The sequence below is a fragment of the Neovison vison genome, chromosome 11 (genome assembly GCF_020171115.1).
Source record: "Neovison vison isolate M4711 chromosome 11, ASM_NN_V1, whole genome shotgun sequence".
Taxonomy (NCBI): Eukaryota; Metazoa; Chordata; class Mammalia; order Carnivora; family Mustelidae; genus Neogale; species Neogale vison.
The window spans coordinates 202,336,236-202,347,798 of NC_058101.1; positions in this window are offsets into that span (position 1 = coordinate 202,336,236).

Here is an 11,563-nt window from a genome sequence, read left to right on the forward strand (position 1 = left end):
CTTTTCTTCCAGCCCTCTTCAGCAGGACCTGTGAGTTTTCCCAAGTGGTCTGTTAGATGCAGAAGCTCCGGGATGAGCTTCTTCCGGGCTGACCATGTGTAGTTACAAAACTGTCATTGATCTCATTTCTCTAGTGTTCACGATGGTGTTTATTCACGCTTATAACCTTGGGGTAGTAATCTCTTTCTCACCAATGAGGTGAAGAGGGGCCAAATGTTACAGTCCTGCTTTGGGAATAGAATACAAATCATTTTTTAGTTCAGTTTCTAGTTATATCTCTATATACATAATATGTGGCTTCTAACCTTGTAAAAAATATAGTTTTCTTACTCTGACTTTTTTTTTGTTTTACGAAATTACACATTTTACTAAATTCAGCAAGAAAAATTAAGGAAATACATAATAAATGTATAACTTATGGAAAAAGTAATAATGCAACGTCAACCAATAAGAAAAATAAACCAGAGGAGTTATTGGAACTTACATTAGAAGTTTCTCACATCAGTATTTAGCAATCCATTATTGAAAGTAGGAATATTGAACATGTACATATTCATAGTTTATTGGGAGAATGTAGATGCTGATTCTAAAATGCAAATTCATGCTTGGCTTTTATTTAAAAATTCTTAAAAGATATAAATAAACATTTACATATGCAGATCTACTAAGCCAATTTATTTAGGCTTCAGTTCAGCCGAGTGTGTTCTGACTCAAGTAACAGAAAATCCAGCTTGCTACAGCTTAAAAAATAAGTATTATTTTTTTTCCTCACATAACACCAAGTTTAGAAGTAAGTGTAGCTTACATCAGTTCAGCTGATCAAAGATGCCAGCCTTTGTCTCTCACTGTATTCTCCCCCGTACAAAGTGTGATGGCTTTATTCCCCATGCTTGTTACTTTTTGTTCACCAGATGATTGCTTTCTGCTTCAAAAAAACCACACTCATTTTCAAGACAGAAAGACAGAGAAAAAGGACAATACCATCTATGTATGCCTTGTTTAGGAGGGGTACAGGGAGAGAAATAAACTCTTTCTAAAAGTCTCCCACTGAGAAATATTTGTGTCTCAGTGGCCAGAGTGAGTCCCATGGCCACTGGACTCATGAAGACTGAAGTAGCAAGTGACCACAATTATCCCAGTAGCAATCAGTATTAAGTGAAACTGTTGATTTCACTTTTTTCTCCGGTATCTAAAACAAGTTCATTTCAGTGCAAAATGCAACAAAGCATAAAACAAGAAAGAGCTCTGATTCAAAGAAATGACTCTTTGATATATTAAACAGTTTGCACTAATATGCAAATACCACTGGTGGTTAACCTTAAATGACAGAAGTTAGACTTATTTCTAGCTCCAATATCTTGTGCCACACTCTTCTGTAAGGAATAACGAGGTGATATTACATTGCTGGACAAATGACAACATTGGCCCTGAGGATAATCTCATTGAAAAACAAGAAATGTTCAAATAAAGCTCAGACTTCTTTGGCGAAGGAGAAAAATTGAGAATCAATTTTTGGTATGTTATTGGGTCCAGGTAGAAAATGGTGTCCCGAGTCCCCAGGAGTCTTAGAAAGCATCAGTATTCCACATTTAGAATGAGAGTGTTGAATGTAAATGTGACTGTGGAAACAAGAGAAGTAGTGACTGATGAGGCTGTAGCCTATCTTTTTGGAGACAGAGTATAGATGTTTTCTTTTGCAATAGCAATATTTAAATTATATTACGCAGGATAATGTTGTTGCTGTATCTTTTTTAAAGATAGACCTGCAAGTTGAATTGGATATTAAGTAGTTAAATTGACTGTAGAGGATATGATTGATTAGCACTCTGTCTTCTTTCGGATCTGCTTCTTCCCATCACATAGAGGATTAAAATCTAGAAACTTTGTATCTTGGATTCCTTACAGCTTGAGTCCTTGACACATGTTGGGTTTTATCACTAAGATGCAGCAACTAAAGTTTGGGAAAGCAGAAAAGCTAATTTCTTACTGCTTTTTCCTGTCTCTGCTAGCTAGTGGCGGGATCTACTATTCCATATTCATGAATGTCCAGGGGTAATTGCAGAAGTGGTGCTGGTGACTTTAATGTGATGGTTTCCTGATCCTGCGAGAACCACTACACAATGGCGTGAACTATTTTCACAAGAGTTCCAGTCAGAGCCACTGGAGAATATTTCTCCAATGTCTTGATAATTTTTATAAGCACTGAGTTCTCATATTAAATGTCTTTCTCTGCTTAATACACTTCGCATGGTTTCAGTTTCAGTCACTGAACCCTGACTGATCCAGTTTAAGTATGTGTTACAACTACAGAATATAAACAGAACATATATGTTTCAAGGCAATGAACATAAAAAAATAAAGTGAGAAAAAGAGCTCCATTGAAGAGAAAATAAGAAAAAAGTAGTATAAGAAATATTAGACAAACAGGAAGTTCTAAATTTGAGATTAGAAAAAATTCAAATGTAATACTATATAAAATAAAATATATACTATATTAAATTTACTAAATTTACATTGATGGAATAAAAAAAGCCCAGTTGCATGATATTTTTTAAAAAGTGACTAAATATAAATAAAAAGGTGTTTTATTTAAAGTATAAACAAAATATGTCACATAAACACAAACGAATGAGAATAATTTATCTTTTGTGCACCTCATAATATATATTCAAGATATATAAAATTGAAAATTGATAGGAATACACAAAAAAATTAAGAAATGAGTAAATATAGTGAGAGATTTGAAAATAAGTTTCACACATAATTAATCCCTGCAGCATACTTATCAGTGTGTGCACAAAGATGAATTTAATAAAATATGAATTCCTAAACTTAGTAATTGCAGGATATACATTTTAATACATATTTAATAAATTTAAGAAAGTCTATGAATTAGTCATAAAAGTAGCCATAAAAATCCTACTTTCCCCTTATCCCCCAAAAAACAAACCCATAAGTAACAGGCAGAATGCAGTGTGATTACCTTAGAGGTGAGGATTGGACTTCTTTCTTTTGGCTTTGGATTTCTAGTTGTCCCCAAAGTATTTGTAGAAGAGACTCTTCTTTCACCATTGAATGGTCTTGCCACTCTTGTCAAATGTCATGTAACAATTGATGTTTAGGTTTATTTCTGTACTGTCAGTTGCATTCCATTGATTTATATGCCCGTCCTTGTGCAAATACCAAACTGTCTTGGTGATTATTGTTTTGTAATACCATTTTAAATCAGGAGTCTGAGTCCTCCTATTTTATTCTTTCTTTTCAAGATGGTTTTGGCTATACTGGACCCCTTACAATTCCATATGAATTTTGAAATCAGCTTATCAATTTCTGCAAGAAATATCAGCTAGGATGCTGAGAGGGACTGTGTTGAATCAAGTTGAGAAATAGTATCGTGGTAACAACGTTAAATCTTCCAACCAATGAAAATGAAATATTTCCCCAATTACTTAGATTTACTTTAATTTATTTCAACAAGGTTTTCTAGTTTTCAGAGAATAAGTTTTTGTTCTTTTGTTAAATATATTCTGCAAGTATCTTATTCTTTTTGATGTTACTGCAAATTAAATTGCAAGTATATAGAATGCAATTGATTTTTGTCTATTGATCTTATATACTGCAAAATTGCTGAACTTGTTTATTCTAATAGATTCTTAGTGCAATACTTACAGTATTCTATATATAAGATTATATAACCATGAATTTAGATACACAATTATTTTTGTCTTTCCAATATGAATGGCTTTTATTTCTATCTGTTGCCTAAATGCCCTCACTGGAACATCTAGTACAATGCTGAATAGAATTGGTGATAATTGATACCGCTTTTGTGTCCCCTATCTTGAGGAAAGCATCTAGGCTCTCACTGTTAGGTATGAGGTTGGCTATGGGTTTTTCATAGATGACTTCATCAGGTTGAGGAAATTCCCTTCTATTCCTAGGGATCTCTTTTCTCTGTTTCCATGAACACACCAAACTGTTAAACTCCACTAATTGCCTGTTAATTGCACAATTATTTTAAATAATATCTTAGGGGCATTAATTCCTCTACAAAACAATCCGAATTGTGGCCTTATGAAAGAATATTTTTGAGGTAGTGTTTTGTATTTGTTCTGATCCCAACACGGCTCCTCTCAGCAACCTTATTTATTAATTCTCTTCTCAAACTAGACTGCCTACAGTTTAACTTGTGTGTTTAATTTATACCCGATTCTCTTCCATTATAGCCTCCACTGTTCCTGAGAGTATCTTTTGGCTTTGAGTTTATCCAGAGTCTATTTCAAATGAAGTCAGGTCTTTGTGAAGAGATTAGGAAGCATGTGTATATTGGTCTTCTCTCCCCTGGTAAAGTCTCTGAGTCAGTTCCCTAGATCTGTGGTTAAGCACAAGGCAAATTTCTCTCTGAGTGACAGAATGAAACCCGAGCTCTAGAGACTGAACACTCAGTGAAGGATGAGATAGACCTTGACGATCTCTCAGCTTACCTTATCTGGTTTTGAATCACTGCTTCATGACTTGGGTTAGTGTTATTGGGGCTCCTGGCTTCCTCCCTACCCCTCACCTGCCAAAGCTGTATTGTTTCCATTCAGTAAGGTCCTGGTCTTCTTAGCTCACTGTACTCAAGGCCAACACTGTTCTCAAGTAGAACAAGGCAGAATAAGGGATCTTCAGGTGTCAAAGTTGCTAAAGACTTAGCCTCAACAATAGGTAGGTGGGGCTGGATGAGAAAATCTGATGTCTTGCTCTTCTAGAAATAAATTCCTTCAACTGGGATCTGGAGGGAGAGGGAACCCTATATTCTTGACTATAGTAGTCTGGCATGGGATATGTGCCTCATTGACTGAGCTAAGACTGGGGAGCCAGGGAGCAGTCTTGGTTCAGACTCTCAGATTTCTTATCAAATTTCTTATCAAATTTACATAGATTTTTTTCAAATATATCTAGATGTTTTTTCATTTGCTGTTTTCCCTTGGGATGATTTCTTTACGCTTTAAATGGTGGCGTTTTTTGTTTGTTGTTAAATATTTTATTTATTTACTTGAGAGAAACAGCATTGGGGGTGTAAGCAGTGGGGAAGGAGAAGCAGACTCCTTGATGAACAGGGAACCCCATGTGGAGCTCAATCCCAAAACCCTGGAATAATGACCTGAGCCAAAGGCAGGCCTTAACCAACTGAGCCACCCAGGTGCCCCTGTTTGTTTCTTTAATGTAGGTTTTCAGCAGTTTCACAGGAGACAGGTCAGCTGTTTTGTCAGAGGTCAATCTCCCTTTGCAGTTGTTCTTTCTTATATATCAATAACGACAATAAAACCAAATTTGAAACAAAATATTTATAATTTTCACAAAAATATTAGCTTCTTAGGAATGTAACTAGAGACAGGTGAATATGCTATTTGTTGAGACATCAAAATTTTATTATAAGAAATGTCTAATAAAACCTGAGTAAAAATATGTTTATAGAAAATTCATCAATTATAACTTAAATGCCATTCCTTTCCAAATTGATTTTCATATTTCAATGTAATCCCAATCTGAATTTTTGTGATGTCTGAAAATTTGATTCTAAAAATTATATGGAAAACCAAGGAACCCAAACACTGAAGAACAAGAAAAAGTTTTAAGGCAAACATTTAACATGATAGTGAGACACAGACACATACACACACCCCCCATAAAATGATGAGGTCTTTCAAAGGGGGTCAGGAATGAACCGAAAAAGCTCCCAATCACCACAGCTGTAATGAATTGAGCAAGAAAACAAATAAAGCAGATTAGATTATAATACAATGCATAAAAGAAATATTTATGAATATATGCTAATATAAATGAATTAAAAATATATAACTGTGCAAGAAAAACATATCCTCCATGTAGAGGCATTGCAAATAATGAATATTAAATATTTCCTCTTCAAAGAGATGGAGAATAACTTCCTCTTTGGGTGAGGGCTTCGCATAGTACTTTCTTTCCAAAGAGACTAGTATGGAAAAAGGGAAAAAGACTAACTTTACTGAGTTTAAGCTTTACTATTAAACCTATTGCATCACAGATGGGATCTTGGAAGAGAAAAACATTAGATGAAAATAAGGGAAGTTTGAATAAAGTCTGAAATGTAGTTAACGATAATGCATCAATATTTGTTTATTAATTGTGATAGATATACCATAATAATATATTAATAACAGAGGAAACTATTTTTGGGTTATATAAGAACTCTCTTTAATCTTTACAACTTAATTATAATTCTAAGACTGTACTAAAATGTACGCTTTCAAAGTAGATGTTTTTCTTAAAACTCAAAAACACTATAAAAATTAGGATAATACCAGATGGAGAAATTAAGTCTGGCAAAACCAAGTGTATTGAAGATGTGGAGCCATTATATAGCTCATAGTCACTGCTGGAAGAAATGTGGATTCGGACAACTATTTGGAAAACAATTTACATTATTTTCAAAAGACTCAATAGTTATAAAATAGAACACAGAATACCCAGTCATCCCTGTATGTATACTGGGGAAAAATCTATAAAATGCTCAACTGGGAACATTAACAAACAGTATTATTCTTTAAAGTAAACATAGGAAGTCATTCAAATGGCCGTCAGTAGGAGACTTCAAAGAACATGGTCACAGTAAAGTGAAATATGGCAATTAAAAATAATGCCAACCTTAAAAAAAAAAAGCAAGTTATAGAAAAATGCTTTTAGTATGAGACCACATTTGTAATTTTCTTAAATAATAAACTGAATTTTGTATATGTATGTGTGTAAGTAATAAGTATTTGTTATAATATAAAGAGAGCAATCATATGCCTTTAAAAAATCCCGGTATTTTTTGTACTTTAGGTAAAGCAAAACAAGTGAATAAAAACTGGGGAATAACACACAGAAAATATTTTGTACGGTGTACTTCTTAAACTTATATTTAAAAAACAAATGGTTGAAACAAGCGTTGGTGAAAATGTGGAGATGAAGAAACCCTCTTGTACTGTTGGTGGGAATGCAAACTGGTGCAGCCACTGTGGAAAACAGTACAGAGCTTCCTTGAAAATTAAAAATAGGAATACCCTGTGATCCAGTAATCACATAATTGGGTATTTATCCAAAAAGTACAATAACATTAATTCAAAGGGTTATATGCACCCCTATGTTTACAGCAGTATTATTTACAGTAGCCAGATTATGGAAGTAGCCCAAGTGTCCACCAACAGATGAATGAATGCGTGAAGAAGTGGTATAGGGGCACCTGGGTGGCTCAGTCTGTCATGCATCTGACTCTTGATTTCTTGATTTCAGCTTAGGTCATGATCTCAGGGTCTTGAGATTAAGCCCTGCATCAGGCTCTGCACTGGGCGTGGAATGTGCTTGAGATTCTCTCCTCCTCTGCTCCTCTGCTCCACCCCCCACTTGTGCTTTCTCAATCTCTCTCTCTCAAAAAAAAAGTGGCATATATGTATGTATATATGTATTACTCAGTAAAAAAAGAATGAAATCTTGCCATTTGCAACAACATGGATGGACCTAGAGAGTACAATGCTAAGTAAAATAAGTCAGAGGAAGGCAAATACCATATGATCTCACACACATGTGGAGTTTAAGAAACAAACAAATGAACAAAAAATTAAAAAGAGAGAGAGAGTGAGACAAACCAAGAAACAGACTCTTAATGGGAGGTGGCTGGGGTAATGGGGGAAGGGTTATTAAAGCATTCACTTACCATTATTTAAAAAAATAAAGTAGTAAAAAAATTAATTTAAGATAAACAATGAAAAAATTTTTTAAGAAAAAAACATGTTTCATATATTCTTAAATTGAGCAGTTGTAACAGGGTACTAGTTTTATTATATTGCTTACTTATTCACTCATTTCTCACATACATGTGGCTATTTAAAAAAACTATATATTGCATGATTAATTTAAAACATACCAAGGTAGGAAGGATTGTCATTTAAGGATATTTTCTACTACAAATATTATGAAATTGTTTCTATTTTTGAGCATTAAAAAAATTACTTCTAATGCATTTCACATTTAAAAATTTTTTTTAATGAGGTACTTTTGTGAGAAAAAATTTAACTTGTATAGAAGAGTAGGGGATATTTTCATAAGAAAAAATCAGATATTTTCCATTAAAAAAAAACTACAAGAACTTTTAATAATTCATTCTATCATAATAGATAAAGTAGCAAGGAAATACTTCCAGAGAAGGAAATATCATCACTTTCTTTCTTCTACAAGCAATTAAATAGAGGTATTAGATTTTGCAGAGATAAGATTTCCTAGCTTCATAGTAGATAAATGGATAAATACAATTTAGATTTACTTAATGAGGCATAACTGATCTACTAGCAAATATCTAATTTCACTTAAATTCTTTATTTTTAATTTTAACAGTTACAGTTTGCAATTTGTTTTACAATTTATTTTTTGAAGTAACATACCTGTTAAAGTTAGTAAAAGAAAAAAAATCAAGAATATCAACTTTTGATTTAACTCTAGGTTAGATTAAATTTAGAAACAGCTTACATAGAAGTTTTTTAGATCATCTAAGCCAGGTTTAACCAGGGATGTGTATTACTTTATATACATATATATTTTTACATACATTGAATTAAAATAAAAATTAAACTTGATTTCCTTTAGTATTTTTTTTTCAACTTTTAGCTTTGAGATGTAATTGATGCACAAAATATTGCATGCAATTAATTTAGACCTCTTTTTGAGTTTGGATATATGCAGATACCTGTGAAGGCATCATCACGATCATGGTATTAAATATATACATCAGGGCACCTGAGTGGCTCAGTCGGTTAAGCATCTGCCTTTGGCTCAAGTCATGATCCCAGAGTCCCCAGAGAGGGTTCCCTGCTTGGTGGGGAGTCTGCTTCACCCTCTGCCCCTCACCTCCTCACCCTACATGTACCTCACCTCCAAACATTTCCTTGAGTTCTGTGTACCTTTTCATAAATACTTTCAGCTCTAATATTTTATACTCTGAATCAAACCCATTGTTGCACTTCTAATTCCATTTCTTGATTCCAACCTAAACATATTGCACTTCAGCAAAGCATCCAGAGTATAAGCAAACCCATTCCTGCTGTTTCCTGTCGCTTTCTCTACTTCTTGCTAATTTCCTTAAGGTGGACTTCAGGGTTTGCCATTGTTACGTCTTTTATTCATTTCCCATAACATCTTCAGAGAAGTATCACAATTTTGGTAGAAATCTCTGCTTCCTTCTTTCATTAATAAATGACTCAACATAATTGATATAATTGTGTGAGTTTATGGATTTGTGTCTTACAGATTCGTGTTTATTTATTTACTTTTTGTTAGGTTTCCCACTAGATTAAAAACAATACCTAAGCAGAGAGAGTGACTATCTCTTTACTACTGAATTTTGAGAATTCACGCAAGTAACTAGCATGTGGTCACATCCCCATAAAGTGCTTCATGAATGTATTTATAATCCAATAAATATGAGGCTGAATATTTTTATGTCTATTATTTATCTGTTATTTCTTTTTTAAATTGTTTTTTCTTCCAACTATCATGTAAAATCAGAGACATGATGCTTTGTCATAAGTATTTACATGAATTATTACAGAGCTTAAAATAAAGACTATAATATTAATATCATGCTATTTTGTTATAATTTGATATCAGAAATTTCTTCAATTTTTAAAAATAGTCAAATGTGTTTATCCTTATCTTCATGAATTAATATGTATTAGTTATATAATGGAAAAGTCTGGTCCCATTTAGATACAACATAAATATTCCATGCTATTTTTTTAATTATTTATCATTTACTTTTTATAAATGTAATGTTTCAAAAATTTGAATAGTAATTGATGTAGCCTATGAGTTGAAGACATAATTTTTGCCAAAGAAGGTACTTTTCAGAGAATATTTAAGAGAAACATACCCTTCAGCATGGATCAGGATGCTTTCTGTATATTGCATTACTTCATAATATTCCATATTTTTCATCTCTCAGGATTCCATTTGGATGTTCTCCCCTTCTTACAATCTTTCTGCACTCTATTCCACATTTTCAGGCAGATTTGGCTTAAAATCCCTTTTTACAAACTTATCTTTAACAAACATGTAGACTAGAAGCAATTCTAGAGAAGGACTCGGCTCTGAACCATCAACACACAACCTTCCTGGAAGCTGAGGAATGAGTACCTCTGTCTTTAGTGGGGGATGTGGTAGAGAGGATTAGGATTTCTTACAGCACATCCCTTGTGATTCTCAGACCCACTTACTGAATGGAATGACAAAGACCTCAGTCAAAGCCATGAGGAGCTTTAGAGCTGGGGTGGCCTTTCACTGTTGTCTTCCACTCAGGCAAGGGAGTCAGGAACATGCATAGATGTGTCAGTCAGTTGGGTATCAGCCCCTTTCAGCAAGAAGATTTAACATTGGGAAAGGCAGTTCCCTTGTCCGAAGGCTATTCCCAGGAAAACATCCAGCTGTGAGGAGTCAGCAGGCGATTCTCAGAAACTGGGAGGATTCAGCAGGAGTCGCCTGACGCCTGACAGCGGAGAGAATGAGTTCTCTGCTTCTGGAGAGGAAGCGGGGCAGAGCACTGTGGATCCACTAGAGAGTTGAAGAGTTCATCAGTCAGGTCAGTTCCGAAATGAGAAAATAAAGACTAGCGAGTGGAGAGATCAACTGTAGACAGTTCTTTCATTAAATTTTGATATACAAGAGGATAAGTGTTTTTCTAGAAGAGTAAAAGAAATGGTGGCTAAAATGAATGACCCTTTAAATCCATTTTTAGCTGTAAGAATGTATGGGGTAAGATATATAGTGAATGGCTGTGAAGGGCTTACAAAAGCAGAAACTATGGGTATTTTTTTTTAAGGAAGGTCTTGGTGATGATGAGTATAGTACAGAGGAGTTACTCTTGGAACAAACAGGTGATTCAAGGAATTGATTTGTAGTTAGTTTTTAGATTGCAGTTGATTTTGAAGAACTGTGTGCGATGACATAAAATCAATACTTCTGTGATTTTTTTTTTCCTTCAAAAGCCTTGGGCAGTGTTGACATACAAGCAAAGGATCGAATGATTGGTTTGATTCAGTGTGAGATTCTGCAAAACATGTGAAATTATCCATTAATGAGGTATAGTAGTTGAAGTATTGGAGAAAGTACAGCTGGATACTTGCTTGATGAGGAAGGAACAAAAATTAGTTTTAAAACACTGATAAATTGGGGGAATATGTAAGTGTAAAGGCCTGACCATTGAGTGAGATCAAATGAAGTACTGGGTGTAATATTTTATAAAATCCATATTGAGCATACTAGTTTTCTTATTGGTTACGATGATAATAAGGATGGGTCACATAGAATGCTTAACCAAAACTAAATGTGTATAAAATAAATTCCTTGTATCTATAGGGAAAAAATGGCTGTATGATTCAGTTATGCATGATTTTGGCTGAAGTAGTAACAAAAGAATAAGAGTGCTGAAGGGACTGTTGGATATGTGCTAGAGTATGCCCAGATGAGTTAGAAGATACACAGAATTTGGAGATTATAAAGAATTTGACAAGAA